Source organism: Astatotilapia calliptera, chromosome 4 (genome assembly GCF_900246225.1).
Source record: "Astatotilapia calliptera chromosome 4, fAstCal1.2, whole genome shotgun sequence".
NCBI classification, from domain to species: domain Eukaryota; kingdom Metazoa; phylum Chordata; class Actinopteri; order Cichliformes; family Cichlidae; genus Astatotilapia; species Astatotilapia calliptera.
Genome location: NC_039305.1, coordinates 32,890,060 through 32,911,573, shown reverse-complemented (window position 1 = coordinate 32,911,573; position 21,514 = coordinate 32,890,060). Strand labels below are relative to the sequence as shown.

Here is a 21,514-nt window from a genome sequence, read left to right as displayed (position 1 = left end):
CTGAAATATATATCCTGCTGCTTTTACACACGGACTCACATAAGCTCAGCGATTCTCTGCGCGATCAACCTCTCACATGTTTAAGCTTGCTGCGGGAGATTTCACTTGTCATGTTTGCATAGTAAGCTAACGATTGATAAGACAATGTCAGAGGAATTGGTGCACAAATTATCATCACTCACAGATCAGTGCTGTCGCTCTCTATACACAGTTCGCGCGATTGCAAAGTGAAAGCAAAAAACAAGCGCAAATTCAAACGCGATTTCAATATGTCACATATTGACAGCGGCTCACCGATGCCAATGACATAATTACCCAGCTACATTTCTGAAAGAATGCAAAAGCATTGACATATATTTTTCCTTCCTACGATAGGCCGACAGGCAGGGAAGAGATAGATTTTGGTAGCCCGACTGGAAAAATCGCTAGCCCTGGGACGTCGAGGAACTGACCTGAAAGATAGGATCATGGCCAAGCTTGAAACCTGGACCCCCCGTAGCCGGTTACCAAGATTACGTGAAGTACCCTCAGAAGGTCTGCTAGATGATGTTAATGCAGCACTACGGACGATACCTACAACCACGATTACCGACACTAACAAGCTGATCTACAATACAGCAGCAGTGATCATTGAGATGCTTGGCTACAAGTTGAACAGCCACAAGGGGCAGTACCCTCCATGGAGAAGGAGGCTAGAGGCTAAGATCAAGGTAGCACGAAGCCAACTATCGGAGTTGCAGAAAGGCGCGATGAGGAAGGTGCCTAAGAAGTACAGGAAGCTGTCCAAGCAACGACTCACAGCCTTGGCCAGCCGCTTGAAGAGGTACACCAGAGAGATAGAAGGCAAGAACCAGCCAAGGTGTACTCTCAGTGGCAGGGGAACAATATGAGAACACCAAGGCTGCGGGCAGAACAATACTGGAAGAGCATATGGGAGAAGGACGCAACCCATAAAGGCAATGCTCAGTGGCTAGTGGATCTGAGGGCAGACCACAGCGACCTCCCCGAACAGGGTCCAGTAACCATCACAGTGGCAGATATCTCCAGTATGAAGAGTTGGACAGCACCAGGCCCTGACATGGTTCACGCCTACTGGCTGAAGAAGCTGACTGCACTCCACGAGCACCTGGCAGCACAAATGAACCAGCTGCTAGTTGACAAACAAAACCCTTGCTGCACTGAAGCTGGCACGTTCCCTGAGTTTTTGCACAATCTTGCTGGAAACATTATGGGTACCAGGTCCGAGCATTCCTAGATGAACAGTTTCCCTGAAAGTGGATTGGTCGTCGTGGGCCAGTTGAATGGCCCCCAAGGTCTCCCGCTCTGACCCCCTTAGACTTTTATCTTTGGGGTCATCTGAAGGCAATTGTCTATGGTGTGAAGATACAAGATGTGCAGCACCTGAAACTACGGATACTGGATGCCTGTGCTGGCATTTCTCCTGCGGTGTTGCTATCAGTGTGTGAAGAGTGGGAGAAGAGGGTTGCATTGATAATCCAACACAATGGGCAGCACATTGCACACATTTTATAAGTGGTCAGAAACTTGTAAATAACTCATGAAAGAATAAAGTTACGTTGAAACCAAGCACACCATTGTTTTTCTTGTGACATTACCAATAAGTTTGATGTGTCACATGGCCCTCTTCCTATTGAAAAAACAAAAGTTGTATCCAAGATGGCCGACTTCTAAATGGCCACCATGGTCGCCACCCATCTTGAGGAGTTTGCCCCCTCACATATACTAATGTGCCACAAACAGGACTTTAATATCACCAACCATTCCCATGTTATTACGGTGTATCCATATAAATGGTCCACCCTGTAGAAGGAAAGTGGAAGACAATAGATGGATGAAGTACTGAGAGCACTATTCTCACCCACAGACTGTTTGTTATAGCAGTCACAGTCTATAAATGATATTCAGGTTTTTGATAACACAGCTGATGTACACAAAAAGAAAATAGCAAAGTCAAATATTTATGTGTTGAAACCAAAACGATGGTATTTAATGTGCTCATTTCAAATGTGTTTAATGTTTCCACTGTAGACATTTTCAGCAGTGACTATCTATTTCTGAGTTTGGTTTAGATATTCAGGTTGAAAAGCAATCTGAATGATTCTTAATGAAGTGTTGTTCACATGTGTGCAGTACTCTGAGCGTCTTACACCTTTTGAGAATAATATGAAGAATGGTCAAAGGAGCTTGCAAAGAAAAGCGTCTGGACTTCTTTAAGTTGCTTGAAGACGTTTCACCTCTCATCCGAGAAGCTTCTTCAGTTCTAAGGTCAAATGGTGGAGAGTCCCAGATATAAACCTAGTGGGAGTTTCCCCCCACAGAGGGACAAAGGACCCCCTGATGATCCTCTAATCGCCTGAGCCAAGGTGTGAAACTGGGTGTGGGTCCCAATCAGCCAGGGTTTCGGGTGTGTTCATTGTGAAACCTGGCCCCACCTTATCATGTGAATTCCTGAGGTCAGATGGCCCAGGATGTGAGTGGGCGTTAAGGCATCTGGGAAGGGATCTCAAAACTGGATTATAGATGGCAGAGAGTTGGTGTCGTAAACCCCGCCTCTGTTCAAAGATGGTCGCTCACAGTGGACATAGATGCTTCTTTCACTCCTCTTTCAAACCATCTGTCCTCTCTGTCCAAAATGTGAACATTGGCATCCTCAAAGAGTGACCTTTATCCTTTAGATGCAGATGGACTGCTGAGTCTTGTCCTGTGGAGGTGGCTCTTCTGTGTTGTGCCATGCGCTTGTGAAGTGGCTGTTTGGTCTCTCCGATGTAGAGGTCTGAGCATTCCTCGCTGCACTGTACAGCATACACCACATTGTTAAGTCTGTGTTTTGGCGTTTTGTCTTTGGGGTGAACCAGTTTCTGTCTGAGCGTGTTGCTGGGTCTGAAATACACTGGGATGTCATGCTTGGAGAAAACTCTCCTGAGTGTCTCTGATACACCGGCTACATAGGGGATGACAATGTTGTTGCGTCTGTCCTTCTTATCCTCCCTCGCTGGTGTCTGGTCTTCTTTTCTGTGCCTCTTTGCTGACTTTAAGAACGCCCATTTAGGATAGCCGCACGTTTTGAGTGCTTCCTTTACATGTGTGTGTTCCTTCTTTTTCCTTCAGGCTTAGAGGGAACATGTTCTGTCCGGTGGTGTAGGGTCCTGATTACTCCAAGTTTGTGTTCCAGAGGGTGATGGGAGTCAAAGAGGAGGTACTGGTCCGTGTGTGTGGGCTTCCGGTAAACTTCGATGTTGAGGTTGCCGTTCTCTTCAATGTGCACAGCGCAGTCCAGGAAAGGCAAACAGTCGTCCTTTGTGTCTTCCCTGGTGAACTTGATGTTTTTATCCACAGAGTTAATGTTGGACAGAGAGGACAGATGGTTTGAAAGAGGAGTGAAAGAAGCATCTATGTCCACTGTGAGCGACCATCTTTGAACAGAGGCGGGGGTTTACGACACCAACTGTCTGCCATCTATAATCCCAACACGTTCTCATTCCCAACTCGTCAAACGTGTGACGCATGGTCAGGCTCCCTCTGCTGCACTTATGGACGCGCAGGGTACCCCCCTCGCGTCGGGAATTGACGTGAAGGGTCCTCCGATTGAAGAGATTGCTGCGGAAGTGCCTGTTGTCGGTATATTTAGACATTTTCCAAATCACATTGTAGTGACGTATACAGAACACAATAAATTATATAATGTAAACAACTACCTGAAAAACAGGTAGAACGATGCTTTTGTATCGTTTATTGCATTTACAGAGGGAGTGATGTATGCTGGGTAATGGCACAGCTAGCTACTGGGTTTATTCACCCGCTTCGGCTGTTATCAGTCCATACAATGGGCGTTATTAGCACAAATCAGTCCCATAGATATGGGCCATCTCCTGCTAGATTGTTCAGAAGGTTGTTCTCATCCATCCAGATGGAGGATTACTAACAGGAGCGTGGAAGACTCCAGAATCCACTCTGGCTGGAATCCGGTGGATATGCAGTGTGTACAGGTAAGACCATTTAAACGGACAGCATTTATAGAATGACCATTAAAAGTCAGCGAGTGTCAGTAATGTTAATGTGGTTATGTTAGTAATACACAGAGTGCTAATATAACAGCTTTAAGATGCATTTGTAGATATTATTACGTGTTTTACCATTGATCCGTTAGGTTTCATAGCGAGACACATGAAGTGTGGTAGGATCAGTTTGTAACTTCCTCCCTCTTCCTTGGAATGCATAAAGGAGGAGGAGCACCACTTCTGTGGCAGCGCTGACATGACTGAACTGTGATGTTTGATGTGTGTTGGCGCAGTAATAAATAGCTTGATCACAGCTCTTTCTGTGTTGCAGACTTTATTAAAAAAATTCCACGACACCCCCCCCCCCCCCCCCCCCCCTTCCCACTGTGAACATGAATTGAATATTCAGAAGACATTTGTTTAAATAGTTCTACAATGCTGAGCTGTTGGTGTGTCCTTGGATTGTGTGGTAATAATATTAGAGCCTGCAATCTTTCTTACTGGATCTCTACTATGAGTCATGTTACCTGAGATTAATTCTATGTTTACCTGTCAGCCTGGACGAATGTGCTGTGTGAAGGAAATTAGATTAAAACAGATCTGAACTGTGTACATTTAAGGAACCTGTTCATATTTAATATGAACCAGTGATTTTTTTGATTGCTGATTCCAAGAGAGTCTTTGTGGAAATCCTGTTTGGTTTTTTGTTATTTTAATTCTCTTCTCTGTTTTCCAGAACAGTTCTCCACAGTCGCTGTCCACATGGGTCAGTGGGACCAAGAAGCACTCTGCTAATGTGTGGACTCTGACCAGCAACATCCAGCAGGACCCAGACAGCGTTTTCTATCTCCCAGCTGGAGTTTTTGTTTGTCAGTGACTGGAGAGGCAGATTTTTGTTGAGCTTCACACTTGCAGAGGTAAGTCAGTTTGCAGAGATCCCTCCCACCCTGGCTTTTATGTGCTAGATTTCTTATCTGAAAGAGTAATATTTCAGTGACTGCTGCTTATACCACAGGTTAATACACTCTACTGATCCCTGATGGGAGAATCATCAATTTTGGCAACAAAGAAGCCTGGTGGATGTTTGTTTACAGTCTGATGATGGGACATCATGCTCTGCATCTTCAAAGTTTGCCTCCTCATTATTATTCATACCCAGTAATGTGAAGTATGCTTATATCTACTATAACTGAACCAACCTGGTGCTCTTCATTTATGGAGGCTGTTGAGTCTGAATGTTGGATTTTGTGTATCTCGTGTTCTCTGGGCTTTGTTGTCCTCAAGTCTTTTTGCAGGATCAGAAAACAAAACCAGGAGGCGCGTAAATGTTTCTTCTCCACGATGTTTCTTCAAATGTTTCTTCTGGATGATGATAAGACTGACACGGGATGCCACCTTTGGTCTTGTGATGAAGCAAAGCTCAGGAAGAAGTGGGATTAAATGGTACCCACATGTGTGCTGCTGAGAAGGATGTACAGGGGCACCTGCAGCCAAATCCAAGCCTCAGGTTAGTTGTAGTTGCAGAACGCTACAGGACTGAGACAGCTGAGGCATCACATGTTTGATTAAACGGATGAAAAAGAGAAGTTTCTTCCCTATAATTATCACTTCTTAAAATCTGTAGCAACTTCAAGTCTGTCAGCGTGCTGAGCATGCTCAGAATGTGACAATATATTTTTGTTCAATATTGAATTTCTTTCAGTTGCAATTGTTAAATGAAAAAATATATATATTCTTATAATTGAGCAAACTAATTTATCAAAAAAATATACATATATCTGTATTAGTTTTAATAAATTAATTTGACAGCTGTATTGAAAATACCATATTGTATTCATACAGAATCAGTTTGGTATCATTGTTTGTCTGATTGCTGAAACTAAGAGCTACTTTGATCTGTTTAGATCTAAAGCATCCAAAGTTGAGCTCTGATGTTTCTTCACCCCTGTGTGTGTGATATGTGATTTCCTACATGCTGGCAGAGCAGCAGTTTGTGCTCACAGATGGTGACGGTGTGGAGAGACGGTGGTGTTTCCTCAGAAGAACCAGCAGAGTCACTTGCTGACTGATGCTCGTCTGCACTGCACAGAGGAAATCAGCTGACCGAGGTTTGTCCAGTGACGTGTTATGAATGTATATTTGTTTTATGCTTACAGATGTTTTTCTTGACAGAGGCTCTGCAGAGGTTAGACAAAGAAAATATGTGCTTTACATTTTACTGTGATTTATTGAGATATTTGTTGCCTGATGTTCAGCAGGAAAGGAGAAATAGAATCAAAGGGAGATGTTTTTGATGTTTTTGTAATGATGTAAGTAAATCTTCAATATTATTTATTTGCTTGGTTATATTAGGAGTGTTTCTGAGTGAGGGGGAGAGGAGTCATCATCCAGGTAAAGTGACGTGGATCAGTGGATACACTTGTCTCCCCTTTAAAGGAGACGATCCAAGTCATCCTTAAATGTTAGTGCTTTCAAATACACAAACATTTTTAAAGGACAGAAATGAACATCCAACTTTGACTGTAACACAAAATAAATCTTTGCATGTGTGTTTTCAAACTCTCAGATGGGCAGCATATCAGTCTTGGACTGTCTAACCTGCAGCACTGAATGACCACCGCACATGAGCATGTTCCTGCAACATTCAGCATCTGATCCTTCATCTGTGTGCTGCTGCTTTTGGTAAGTAGAGTTACCCAACTCCAGTAACTCTAAACACATGCCATCCATTTCTGACGGCCTGGTTACTTCCTGTCAGTTACTTTAGAAACCATGTGGTCACCTGACCTAACACTGTTTCTTTTTCTTCCCCTTAATGTTCAAGTGTCACATGTCAAACAGCTGGAGAGGAAACTACACCAGCGTACTGGGATGTTTCAGCAACACGTGCCAGATGCTGTTCCTTCATGGTGACATCACCAGAGACAGCCCCGCCCACCTCAGGACCTCGCCATTGATCATGATGATTATAATGATGACAGCGAGCGGAACTAAGACTGTAAAAATCCACGACCAGAATGTTTCTTTCTAATTATGAACGAATAGTGAGAGCCTCTTTCTGTGTTTTGTCTGTTTTGTTTTTTACCTCATTTGTTTCTAACAAAGTTCACAAACTCACACAGTTTACATTCTGTATGTTTCCATCTTTACCAGCCACTCTAACTGCATTTAAGAAAATAATCCTTAGAAATCGTCGTTTTTCTCTTTTGTAATTGATGATAATTCAGTGAATATACTGCGCTGCTTCCTTTTATTGCGTCTCACATTGCTTTAAGTTTTTCAGTGTCCAGTTATTAGTGTGAATGCTTGAAAAGCATTCACAGTATTGTTCTTCTAATCTTTATTCTTCTATTTTATTATCTATTCCGTACGTTTTTTGAAAGCCTACTCCTTCAAAACCGTTCAACTTAGAAAAACCATTCAAACACCATTAGATTCCTATTCTTTTGGACATGATTGCTTGTATTTTTCTCATTTTTAACATTTATATTTTTAATTTTATTCAACTTTATTCAACAAAAATTTCCCATGTATTTCAATGGGGAGACCCTTCAAATTCTCATTCAACTTACTCATTTTTAAACTCTTACTACTTCAACATACGTTCACATAGAGCCACCATTCAAACTTTAAAAACGAAGACAAGACATTCAACTATTCAACTTGTATTTATCTTTTCAATATCTATTATACTTTTTCTTCAGTTCCAGTTTAAGTTTCATGATGTTTTTTCACCCGTTTCAGAGTTTATAATGGGTGTGTATGGGACGGAATGTTGGGGCTAGAGTGAGGCAGCTCAACTGCTAGAGTGAGAGGAGCAAAAAAATTAATCTTAAAATCTTTTTTAAAACTGCTGCTGTGTCCGCAGCGTTTGCTCTACAGGTATGATTTTACCCTCAAAACGTAGCCATGGCTGTCCTCTTTCATCCAATGTGTTTACTATTGTACTAGGTGTTATGGTTCTTTCATAAATGTCACCAATGCACAGCCTCCTCCCTCCAACTCTTCCATAGACTCTAATGTTAAAATGGCTCAGAAGGTTCGTTTGAAAATCAGAAGAGCATGGTGTCTTTCCACTGTCACCACGTCCATATAATAAACCCCACAGACATGAAAACTGAGAATTTGGTAGACTAGACATTGCTGTCACTCACGGTGAAAGAATTTTGTCAATACGACTTTTACTTTTCATTTGGGAACGATTTGTTTCGGCCTGACTTTTCTGTTCATTTTAAGCAGCAAAAGTGAGGCGCATGTCTGTGTCCGTGTGTATGGAGCCATTGGGTGCAGTCACTATAGCAACCAGGCTCACACCTGCCTGCTTAACTGCCAAAATTCATCTTAAACACTTCTCTTTCAACTGCTGCTGTGTCCACAGTGTTAAAGCCATCATTTTACCCTCAAAACGTCGCCATCGTTGTTCTTTTTCCAACATCTTGTCTTTCAAAGCTCAGAGATGTAAACTTTTTAAACTGTGTGGATCCAAGCAGAGGGATCACATTTGAGTCATTCAGTGATTCAAAGAATATGACCTTTTAATATTCATTCAGATGTTTTCTGACTCTAAATGTTCTTTTCTCATTTCTTAGGTTTTTCTAATTTACAATTAAAACATTTTCAGCTTTTTTCCAACTTCTTCTTCTGTGTAACCTTCAGCTTTTAGCAGTTCAGCACTTTTGTTTTCAGGTTAAATTCGGGTTTTTTTTTTATCTCATTCAAAATTTTTAACTTAAATTCAGTAATTATTTCATTTCAATGCATACATTCAGATTCAAGCATTCACACTGCAGTTTCTTCAGAAAATGCACTTTCTAGTTTTTTACTGCTGTTTGAATTCTCTGTATGTTTGACCCTGTAGACTGTTTGATGGACTGCTTGTCTTCCTGTTTGTAACCGCCGCCTGTTTTTTAATAAAGATTTGGATTTCTGACTTCAACACAGCCTCTGCGTGTCCTCCCTTTGTGTCCTCTTCCTCTGTCAATGTGTTGCATGTGTCACAGATTCATTTTATTAACAGCTCTCCCACAGTGAGTTGCATCAGCATTCATTCACAGCACATTTCAGAAGGATTCAGATTAATTCAGTGATCTTACAGTCAGAATGATCCTGACAGAGTGCCACTGTAAATGATCTTTCATCAGGTCAATTTTAAAGTTCAGTATTTCAAAGCAGGAGTTATGAAGAATCATGCTGGCATTAGGACTAATAATATGTACTTACAAAGTCAAAGTTTTTTAATTATGCTAGAATATTGGAAGACAATCAACTTTTAGTGTTTTCTGCATATTAATTATTCTGAAATAGAGACGTGACCCTAACTGTACAGAAGCACTAAACAACTGACAATCTAACAGACATCATTGGCCTGAGCTGTCATGCACAGTGAGTCTGATCCTTTGCTGTGAGAGTCTGACAAGCATGTTTCTGGTCAGTTTGGAACAAATAATATCACAATGTTGATCTTTTTTCCAATATTCCTTCTCTTTTACAACAAACTGTGATCAAAGCTACTTATGTTCACAGCATGTAATAATACTGACAGTCCAGGGCATTGTGGTCTGTTGAGCTAGGGTTAGGGTTAGGGTTAGCAATTCAGACATATGTAATCAATATTAAACGTCTCTGACGTGGGCCACTGTCCGCAGTGTTGGGAAATCCATACCAGGCTGGAACGAGTCAAGGTAGGTGAGCATCCACGAGAAGACACAGCAGATGCATCCTACTGACAGGACCAGGAGACTCCAGAAACCGAGCATCTTCTCTTCAGTGCCATCCACTCCTGTCACCCTCTCTGCCCGCAGCTCTTTGAGTATGGGGTAGATAAGGGCGCAGAGAAACCCTTATTACTAATTTGTATTATAATTCAATTTCCATGAAATATTCATATTCAGTATCGGTCCTTTTATATTAATAACCACATATCCACCCAGGCTCATGGTGGGGCAGGGCTCTGTCCTGGGATGCTTGAGTACAAGGTAACGTACACCCTGACCAGGTATCCAGTCTGTCAGAATTGTTTTCAATATTTGGTTCAAAAACATGAGTGACAACAAAAATCCAACTAGGATTCTTGCATATGATGAATGAAGTCTGTCTTTGACTGTATTGTCCAGCTGATCCATCAAACCCCCAGCAGGTGAACCTTATTCATGACATAACACAGCAACAATGTAAAAAAAGAAACAGCAACAGTCTAAATGTAAAGTGCATTCTAAAGTCCTCTTCAATAAATCATATGCAAAGACTGACATGTATGCAAAGACTGACATGACTGAACTGTGATGTTTGATGTGTGTTGGCGCAGTAATAAATAGCTTGATCACAGCTCTTTCTGTGTTGCAGACTTTATTAAAAAAATTCCATGACACCCCCCCCCCCCCCTCCCACTGTGAACATGAATTGAATATTCAGAAGACATTTGTTTAAATAGTTCTACAAATCTGAGCTGTTGGTGTGTCCTTGGATTGTGTGGTAATAATATTAGAGCCTGCAATCTTTCTTACTGGATCTCTACTATGAGTCATGTTACCTGAGATTAATTCTATGTTTACCTGTCAGCCTGGACGAATGTGCTGTGTGAAGGAAATTAAATTAAAACAGATCTGAACTGTGTACATTTAAGGAACCTGTTCATATTTAATATGAACCAGTGATTTTTTTTGATTGCTGATTCCAAGAGAGTCTTTGTGGAAATCCTGTTTGGTTTTTTGTTATTTTAATTCTCTTCTCTGTTTTCCAGAACAGTTCTCCACAGTCGCTGTCCACATGGGTCAGTGGGACCAAGAAGCACTCTGCTAATGTGTGGACTCTGACCAGCATCATCCAGCAAGACCCAGACAGCGTTTTCTATCTCCCAGCTGGAGTTTTTGTTTGTCAGTGACTGGAGAGGCAGATTTTTGTTGAGCTTCACACTTGCAGAGGTAAGTCAGTTTGCAGAGATCCCTCCCACCCTGGCTTTTATGTGCTAGATTTCTTATCTGAAACAGTAATATTTCAGTGACTGCTGCTTATACCACAGGTTAATACACTCTACTGATCCCTGATGGGAGAATCATCAATTTTGGCAACAAAGAAGCCTGGTGGATGTTTGTTTACAGTCTGATGATGGGACATCATGCTCTGCATCTTCAAAGTTTGTCTCTTGATTATTATTCATACCCAGTAATGTGAAGTATGCTTATATCTACTATAACTGAACCAAAGAGTCATTCAGGACTGTAAAACGTGAACTACAGAACCCAGAGTCTTCATCATTAAATCTCTGGTTGCTTCCTTTTTCTATCCTATATCAGATACTTTAAGGTTAGGTTAGGTAAACTTGCATTCTCATGGTGAGGCAAAGTGCTTTATGTGTGTGTGTGCGTGTCATGAACGGCTATAAAAGGCCTATAATTAAAGAACAAAGCGGGGTTTGAGTTCGAGTTGCGGCAGACGGTCACTACTTGTAAATGGAACGCAGCCTTCCTGCGGCGGACAGCTAATAACAGGAATCGGACACGGTCCACCCGAGTCCACAGCAACCACCATAGCAACCACCTAGCATGACCTTAGAAACATATTCTGTCTTCATAACTATCAAACACGTGAAATGATTTGCAAAGTGTGAAAGTGTTACAGCTGCAGAGAGCTATGGCGGTATCTTTGGAAGCTGTTTACATAGCTAATAATATACGATGTAACCATGGAGACAGTCACGCGAGCTAGCGGTGCACGTTTACTACAGTGAATAAGGTGATTGCGTGCACAGCGTCCACACGCTGCAGAGGGTAAAGACATTACTTCAATATTGTTTTATATTGATATATGTTTGCCTTCTGTTGACCATCACCTCAGGTTCACCATCACAGTTTCAGCAGACAGATGCACACTGTCTAAATATGAACACATTCAAAAACTCATGTCTCAGAAATAAGCACAGCTGTTCATGTTTGTCATTAGTTTTATTTGTAAGAAAATTATGAACTTCACATTGTGTATCAAATAAAAGAACATTTTACAACTCTGAGTCAACAGAAACAGGAAACAGAAATGTCTCTAATGTAGACGTGTACAGTGTAGTGTAAGCATTAAAAGATCATAAAGGAAACACTAACATTCATGTGAAATAATTGTAATAAAAAATGAGCAGGTGCTTTATAGATGTAAAAGAAAGAATCTGAAAACAACACTTTTTTGGTCTAAGTGATCAAAGTAGAAAACAGAACTGATGTTCAAGAACAAACCGTAGCTGCACTAATATTACACATCTCGATCGTTGTACTTGTTACGCCCCAGTCTAGGGGTACAGGAACGCAACACAAGTTTGAAAGAATTGCCCCGCCCTGGTCCCCAAAACCATACACAAAGGGAAACCAATTTCTTAGTGAATCGTGATTTATTTTTCTGCACTGCAAAAATGAAGCTCCGGGGTGAACAAAGGCCAAAATAACAAACAAAACAAGCTAAGTCAGGAGGAGGTGCTATCTACAACCCTATGTGAAATCAAATATCAAACAAAAGACAAGCGCTACACCTAACTCCCTAACTGAAATAAACAGGAGAAAACAGTGCAAGGAAAAACAATAAGGCAGCTCACCCCTTCTGTTGCAGTGCTATTTACAATGAAAACTAATGTCCACACTATATACAAAACTCCAAAAAAGTCGCACAAAAGTCTCAGGTTTTGGAGGCCAGGGTCAGGTCTGCTGCTGCTGTCAGTGGCTGCCCCGGGACAACTGCTGGTGAGGGATTTGAATGAAGATCACATGGCCAGGGGACCAATCAGCAGCCGTCAGCTCCTCCACTCCGGGACCTGCAAAGACTTAAAGGCACAGACAACAACAGCCACCAAAACAGATTATGGACAGGGCCATAACACCCCCCTTCCCAAGACCAAACATCTCCCCTAAAGATGTTTGGCGCTTAGGGGTTCCGAAAACCACGTGACAGCGCATCTGCCAGTACATTCTCTGTCCCTTTTTTGTGATGGATCTCCAGATTGAAATCTTGTACTAAGAGGGACCATCTCATGAGCCTTTGGTTAGAATTTTGCATTCGGGTCAAAAACACGAGGGGGTTGTGGTCTGTGTAAACAATGATAGGTGCTGAACTGGAACCGACATAGACCTCGAAATGCTGTAGAGCAAGCAATAGAGAGAGGGCTTCTTTTTCAATGGTCCTGTATTTCTGTTGGTGGGAGTTGAATTTTCTCGAAAAGTAACCAATTGGGTGATCAACACCCTGCCTATCCTCCTGCAACAGTACCGCACCTGCACCGTTGGCGCTGGCATCCACCTCAAGTTTAAACGGATGTGTGAAAACAGGAGCGGCAAGTACTGGTGTGCTGCAGAGGAGAGCTTTGGCAGACTCAAAAGCATTCTGGCATGTGGGGGACCATACAAATGGTTTTGACACACTTGTGAGACTGGTGAGAGGTGCAACTACATCTGCAAAATTCTTACAGAAGCCACGATAATAGCCGGCCATACCAAGGAACCGGCGAAGCTCACGTCTAGTGCGAGGCACAGGGAGATCTAGGATAGCCTGGATTTTAGCCAGCAGGGGGCGCACCTGTCCCTGACCCACCTGCTTCCCTAGATAAGTCACAGTGGCCTTACCAAAGTCACATTTGGCAAGATTTAGGGTAAGGGATGCCTCTTGTAATCTTTCAAAAATCTCCGTGAGTGTTCCAAGGTGATCTGACCAAGTCTCTGAATAGGCTACAATGTCGTCTAAGTACACTTCACAGTTTGTGACACCACCTAAGACAATGTGCATAAGGCGCTGGAATGTGGCAGGGGCATTTCGAAGGCCAAAAGGCATGACGGTGTATTGGAGGAAGTGGTCCGGAGTGACAAAAGCAGAAATTTCAGATGCACGCGGAGTGAGGGGAACTTGCCAATAACCCTTTAATAAGTCCAGTTTGGTGACAAACTTTGCGGAGCCAACCCTGTCAACACAATCTTCCATGCGGGGAAGAGGGTAGGAGTCGGGTTTGGTCACACTGTTCACTTTTCGAAAATCACTACAAAAACGTGGAGTTTTGTCTTCCTTCGGCACAAGAAGGCATGGGGAACTCCAGGCACTCGAACTAGGGACAGCAGTGGCAGTTATCCCGGACGAGCCCCCACTTTATGTTACGCCCCAGTCTAGGGGTACAGGAACGCAACACAAGTTTGAAAGAATTGCCCCGCCCTGGTCCCCAAAACCATACACAAAGGGAAACCAATTTCTTAGTGAATCGTGATTTATTTTTCTGCACTGCAAAAATGAAGCTCCGGGGTGAACAAAGGCCAAAATAACAAACAAAACAAGCTAAGTCAGGAGGAGGTGCTATCTACAACCCTATGTGAAATCAAATATCAAACAAAAGACAAGCGCTACACCTAACTCCCTAACTGAAATAAACAGGAGAAAACAGTGCAAGGAAAAACAATAAGGCAGCTCACCCCTTCTGTTGCAGTGCTATTTACAATGAAAACTAATGTCCACACTATATACAAAACTCCAAAAAAGTCGCACAAAAGTCTCAGGTTTTGGAGGCCAGGGTCAGGTCTGCTGCTGCTGTCAGTGGCTGCCCCGGGACAACTGCTGGTGAGGGATTTGAATGAAGATCACATGGCCAGGGGACCAATCAGCAGCCGTCAGCTCCTCCACTCCGGGACCTGCAAAGACTTAAAGGCACAGACAACAACAGCCACCAAAACAGATTATGGACAGGGCCATAACAGTACTGAACAGACATGTTGCTTTTAAAACCACATGCAGTGTGTGACTGTGACTGTTCACTGAGACCATGAACGGCACTTCGCTGAAGCCTTCGCCTTCTTCTTCTTCTTCTAAATTGGAAGCAGAAGGAGCTGCTTTGATCTACTGAAAGGAAAAAGCAGAACATCTGAGCTGAAATCATTAAGACAGGAACAAATTCAATGCAGTGTCTCAGGTGGCTTAGCCTGTTACAACTGTTGATACAAGCTAAATACGGTTAACACACAGTGTCAGGGAGCTCCAGTGTGGGAACTAGTGGCTTTAGGTTTGTAGTCATTTAACTTTCATCCCTTCATTCATTTAATTCAGGAGGAAGAAATGTGAGGTTGGTGCAGGCTGGTTACATTTGGTCCCATGCTGTCTTTAACTAAATGACTTGGTTCACTTTATGGCTGGGCTGTATGTGGGGTTATATCATGTTATTTGGGCAGGAGTACCTGTCCTCTGTTAGACTTATAAAGTTTCTCCATAAGTAGAGTTTCTAACTCTTCTAGCACATCTGTGGCTGACAGCTTTTTGGTGGCTCTTTTTACCCCACACTGGTTGTGAGTGTGTAAATAGCCCCACTAGTTCTTTTGGGTTGCAGTTAACTTGGGAGGAAGAGGTAGGTCTGCCATGACTAGATGAATAACAATTATCTGGGATACATAAATTTCATAATGCATGCATATATCTCTATAAACCTGCCTGAGGGCTGCCATTTTTACATTCAGTTATTTCTCTGTTGAATCTAAATAATGAATGTGTTACAGTTAAACTGACACTGGTCAGTGTAAATGGCTCATTGGGACACAGAAACCTTTAAATTAAACCTGATATCTAGTGTCAAACAATATCAAAGCTGTAAAAGATGTTTACATTCAGAATTTATAAAACTATGATTGTAAATAAATTCAAACAAGTGAGCTTTTCTCTTTGTGCTGAATATCAACACTGTGGTTTCTTAGACTGTAAGCTGTACTTTAGTGCAACCAGTTGCAGAAGCTGCCACTCCAAATGTCTTTTGATAACAAGAAAAAAATACCTTTTCAGTCCACGGCCTGAAGTTCTTCTCCGACATCTTCTGCCATCAGCTTTGTCTGCTGGTTTGAAGACAATAAACCACAAAAAGATAATTTAGTCACTTTGTCTGCGTCATGCAGCTCGAATGTGTCGTGTAAAGATGTTGAATAGCCGTCGTTATCCCTCTGCTGTGTCAGTAGGATTGTACTGTACAGCATCTCACTGATATGTGAGGAATGCTAATGTAACACGATAACAGACTTACATCATTAAAACATAAAGGGCAGGAGATATTTAGATATTTTTATATTTATATTACATTTTATAGCTGACGGATATTACTAAATAGATAGAATTTACTAAATAGCTGGATGAAGATGAAAAATATGTCTATAATAACAAATGACCATGAGAGCCAGTAGAATTAATTCAGCTGGACACTCGAAAGACGTCCTTAAATGCTCTTTAAGTGGCAGAACAGATGAACAAACAGTTAATTGCTTACTTGAGATGAAATCTGCTCAGCTACTTTGAAAACAGCTTCTAACTGGTTCCTCCTATAACAGGATGACTGCTCAGGGGTAAGGCCATCATGCAGTCCAGCAACCTTTATGGTTCTGCTTTGATTCACCAGGAACTATTAGGGAAACCTTCCAGCGCCTCCTGTGAAAGACACAGGCATAAACACACAAACATTTATTAACATGTTCCACAGTCTTCCAGTTTGATTTTCTCATCCTGTGGACAACAACGTACATGGATGCAGGTTTATTGTTGACTTTTGTAAGGTTTATTTAGTGAACATATCCAGCTGCAGCTCCACTGTGATCCTGAACTGGATAAGCACTTAAGAAAATGTGTCAATAAATGGACAAACATCAACTTACTATATTTATCCAAACAGACGGGACCAATAATGCTTCGCTGAGTTAGAGACTTTAACAGACTCTTCTATGTAAGAATGTCTCGTGCTGATATACCTGCAAACTTGACAACAAAGGTTTTTCAGACTACATGTAGCTGTCCTCTATGTCAGCTAACACATTTACATTTATGTCACACTTATTTCTGCTTTCCCATTTTATAATTATTACTTACATTTTGATTAGATACCTTGAGTTTGTAAATGATCAGATTACATAATTGGAATACAATGTATCCAATTCAGGGTCGCGGGAGGATGAAGCCTATCCCAGCTGATACAGGACAAAGACAGGCTGCCAGTTTATTGCAGGGCTAACACTTAAATGTTTGATATTTCTTATAATAATCATAATTATGACTATTATTTAAAGGTTTCTTTATAAATACATTTTGATTTTTTTATAACCTCTAAAATATAAACCTGAGCTGTTTCAGATTCTGACCTCTGACCTCACTGCAGCTCCCTCTTGGAAGTACGTCTGCTTCTTGTCCCCAGTGTTGACCGCCTGCCCTTGATATCACGTACTGTACCTGAGGAACAAAAAAGGACAAACACTTGCCTTCATTTAAAAGTACATTCATACAGAGATAATCTATGGAAACACACTAGTTCACCCTTTGGGAGAAATCAGTTCCTGTGAAACATTTCTGTAAATGAACATCATGTGGAGAATGAATGAAATGAGTTCTTCAGGTGACTCAGCAGTCCCACACTGACAAATGAAATCTAGTTAAACTATTAAGCATATTTGCTCTTCTGAAATCTGTGTTAAACAACAACAAACATAAATTAGTAACAAAAACTACAGCTGAGTATAGGCTTTACAAACCACCAGCAGCCATAATGCTAAATTTTAATCTTCAAATGTTTCTGAGCTGTCTTCAACCTGCTTTTAGCACATTAAAGTCTCAATAAATAAAGTCAATGCAGACTCAATCCTAAATGTTCAGCACACAGAGACACAGAGGTACTGTTTAAAGTTTAGTGTTAACTTGAGTCACTGATCATTCACAGTATTACAGAGTCTGGCAGTCTTTGCATGATGTCCACGTCACTGTAAGTTTCTAGCTGACTCTCAGGTGTGACAGGTGTGCCAGCAGGAAAGAGTAATAATAACCTGCATCCTGAGGTTTGTCATGCAGGATTAAAGGAGCCAAGCTTTGTTCACACAGCTAGGATTGTATTTTACACTGACCCTGGGTCAGTATAAGTATCATACAGTTTAAACGAAGCACTGAAACTTGCACATATTTATTACAGATGCACTGAAGCTAATCGAGATATTTGCTGTCAATCTGTGGCTGTGATTAAACACTTTACTGGAAACTTTATTAACTAGTAACTTCATCAGTCATGACAGAAGCTAATATTTCTGTGCTAACATCGTTTAACCAGTAACAGCTTTACTCCAATATAAGCTAACGTTTACACCGTAACTTTAAGCTAGCACCATAAAGACGGTAAAACACGTAATAATATCTACAAATGCATCTTAAAGCTGTTATATTAGCACTCGGTGTATTACTAACATAACCACATTAACATTACTGACACTCGCTGACTTTTAATGGTCATTCTATAAATGCTGTCCGTTTAAATGGTCTTACCTGTAAACACTGCATATCCCGATTCCAGCCAGAGTGGATTCTGGAGTCTTCCACGCTCCTGTTAGTGATCCTCCATCTGGATGGATGAGAACAACCTTCTGAACAATCTAGCAGGAGATGGCCCATATCTATGGGACTGGTTTGTGCTAATGACGCCCATTGTATGGACTGATAACAGCCGAAGCGGATGAATAAACCCAGTAGCTAGCTGTGCCATTACCCAGCATACACCACTCCCTCCGTAAATGCAATAAACCATACAAAAGCATCGTTCTACCTGTTTTTCAGGTAGTTGTTTACATTATATAATTTATTGTGTTCTGTATACGTCACTACAATGTGATTTGGAAAATGTCTAAATATACCGACAACAGGCACTTCCGCAGCAATCTCTTCAATCGGAGGACCCTTCACGTCAATTCCCGACGCGAGGGGGGTACCCTGCGCGTCCATAAGTGCAGCAGAGGGAGCCTGACCATGCGTCACACGTTTGACGAGTTGGGAATGAGAACGTGTTGATAATCCAGTTTTGAGATCTTTGATCTTTGAGATCTTCGTGCTTCGGCCACCAGATGCTGTAAAAGAGGACTGTGTTGAAAAGCTTCGAGTAATGAATCCTGTTTCAAATTATACGCGCCGATGCTTCAGAGAGCTTCATTTGGCCATTGCTTATATTTACCGTCATTTTTCGAGCCGCCAGTCGCAGTGAAACCATCAGCAGAGAAATGAGCAAGCCAGGTAATAGAAAGCGTGAGTTATAAGCAGCGACCCCAATCACTACTGCAAAGACACTGGCTCAAAAATGGCCCCGTGAGTGTGAATATGTGAGGTCAACACACACACACACACCCATGAGCCGCTGGATGTTTATCTCACATACACATGGGTATCTGCTGAGCTCTAAAAGAGCGAGAGCATGAAATTTGAACTTGCTGTCATTCACACATACAATCTTCTCCACTGGAACACGGACTGCACCTGCATCACGTGCATTAATATATGTAACATTAAAGTTCTAGATTAATGGACAGGTTACATAAATGAACTATTTCTCCCACTTCAGTTCACACTTCTATTGTTACATACTATTTACAAATTAATTTCTCACTTCCATTTCCCGGGATGTAGGGTTGCCACGGATCAGGTATCAGAGCAATTCATCTACCAATCAGATGGTCAGTGGAACAATCTCCAGCTCCTTCTGTGGAAGTATCAACTATCCTTAGACAAGATACTCAAAGCACTGTTGCTCCCAGTGCATCCATCAGAGATAAAAGTACTTAGGTATAGATTTAAAAAAACTGTGTGAATGTGTGTGATTGGGTGAATAAGCCTCACAGCAGAATGTGCTTCGAGTGCTCAAACTGAGTAGAAAACACTTCTTAAATACCAGTCCAGTTACCCGCCTATACTGTTTCATTCTGAATAAATGTCCCATGTCCTGTCCAAAATATAAACTGGCTTCAGCATGGCTTTCCCATCCTTGAGTTGAATTACTGTACCATCCCACCCCTGGCGTCGTTGCCCACCTCTCAATTTTAAATACACGTAGACATTGAGGGCTAGCAGGAGGGACCATGCGCTTACCTGCTGCTCTCTGGCAGGTAGCTCCAAGCCCTCCTGGGTTTTAAATGCACCTTAGAACACACATGCATCAACACTACAATGAGCGGGTGGAGGGAGGTTTGGAGTCTTCTCTCACCCCCGTTCTCTGCGGCCTGCTCCAGTGGGGGGGCTAGGAGGAGGAGTTGGCCGTCCGACTGCGGTCTGGAGTGTGGGGCCTCCCTGCTGCTGCGGAGTCGGGGCGGTCTGCCTCCCCCCACCGCAGGGAAAAGGGTAACACCACCTGACCCGGTTTGTAGAGTACGCTTGGGGAGTGTGATCGTGTGTACAGCGTCTCTTTATGTCTGTCTCCACGTTGGTTGAGTGTGGAGTAAGTGCATATGAGAGCATGAGGGTGGGAATGGATGTTTGTATCTGTGTGTGCCTGTATGTCTGTGTCTATATGTCAGGTTGGGTGTCAGGCGCCACCTCTCTGGGGACATCTCAGGCCCTCCAAGGTTTGGAGGCCTATCTCCCCCTACCACCACTTCCCCTGCCAGTGGCGGACTCCCTCAGGTGTCGGTGCGTTGGTGGTTCTTTGTGTCCGGGGATGGGCGTCCAGGTACACACCGGCTCACTCCTTGGCGGCCGCTTATCGGGGCCTGGAGCCTGGGGCTCGCTCGGGCCACTTCGGAGGTGGGGTGCCCTCGGCGTCTCGGCCTGGGGCTCGGTCACTCAGGCACGGCTGGCTGCCGGCGGAGCTCACGGGCGCGTCACTGCAACTCCCCCTGGCTTCTGCTCCGCGGCTGCTGAGTGAGCCCTCATCTGGGACTCTCCTCAGCTCTTTCTGGGACAGTGGCGCGGCTGCCCCTCTGTTGGTCTTCCTTGGTCTCTTGTGTTCTGGGGGCCTCTGGATGTCTGGAGTTTTGATCTCCTCCATACCTGCTTCACGCCCTGGAGGACGGGGCTGTGGCCCCCCCACACCCTCTAGCAGATCATTACATGAAGGAACCTTTTAAAAAAACAAGCGCGTCCATGCTCACAGGTGTACACACGATCACACCCACAAACTACACCCTTTTTGGCTCCTACCTCAAAGCACACTGTGTTCTGTTGATCTTATGTGCTGCACAATAATGTTTAACATTTAGTATTTACTGTCATATTCCCATATATCATTGTGATGTTGTTTATTCTATTACTCTTGTTCTCTTCTGCTTGTTTTCTTTTTTCTTTCTCAGCAGGTGATCCAGGTGATTGATATATGCATTTTTTTTCTCTGCCCGTTCTGTTGGTTTTTGTTTTTTGCCCTTCTCCCCCGTCCCTCTTCTCAGCTGTTTCTCTTTCCCTCTTTCTTTCTCCCCTTCTTTCCCCCAGTCAAGTCTGTCCCGTATTCAGTAAGTGAAAATAAAATAAACAATAAAAGGTGAATCAAATGGACCATTACGGCAAGGCTGGGATGGTCAGTTTTGTTTGCCTTTAGACAACAATTCTGATGCAAAAGAGCCAAACGGGACAGGCAAAAAAAAAAAAAAAAGAATTACTGTACCATGAAATCATTAAGGGTAGTAAAGGCAGCCCTGAAGAAATGAGGTTAGCAGGGATGGAAACAAGCGCTGGGAAGAAATGATCAGGTCTGTCGGCATTCCAAGAAACTGGCTCTAGATTGTGTA

The 21,514-nt window shown here is 42.5% G+C and overlaps 2 long non-coding RNA genes across 6 annotated transcripts; one reads left to right on the top strand and one right to left on the bottom strand.

The window, feature by feature from the left end:
- Positions 1 to 4,906: 4,906 nt before the first annotated feature.
- LOC113021507 (uncharacterized) lies at positions 4,907 to 7,305 on the top strand. The gene is made up of 6 exons (XR_003272301.1): positions 4,907 to 4,936; positions 5,035 to 5,526; positions 6,002 to 6,127; positions 6,372 to 6,480; positions 6,586 to 6,701; positions 6,844 to 7,305. It is a non-coding gene; the product is annotated as an uncharacterized LOC113021507 (long non-coding RNA).
- A 7,156-nt stretch (positions 7,306 to 14,461) lies between these two features.
- Positions 14,462 to 18,791, bottom strand: LOC113021508 (uncharacterized). Of its 5 annotated transcripts, none has more exons than XR_003272304.1 (5): positions 18,665 to 18,791; positions 18,300 to 18,375; positions 17,135 to 17,222; positions 16,273 to 16,430; positions 14,462 to 15,847 (listed from the first exon to the last, which is right to left on the bottom strand). It is a non-coding gene; the product is annotated as an uncharacterized LOC113021508 (long non-coding RNA). The 5 variants fall into 5 exon arrangements; XR_003272303.1 differs by lacking the exon at positions 18,665 to 18,791 and having other exon boundaries at positions 14,462 to 14,870; positions 15,790 to 15,847; positions 18,300 to 18,622; XR_003272302.1 differs by lacking the exon at positions 18,665 to 18,791 and having other exon boundaries at positions 18,300 to 18,622.
- Between the last annotated feature and the right edge of the window lie 2,723 nt (positions 18,792 to 21,514).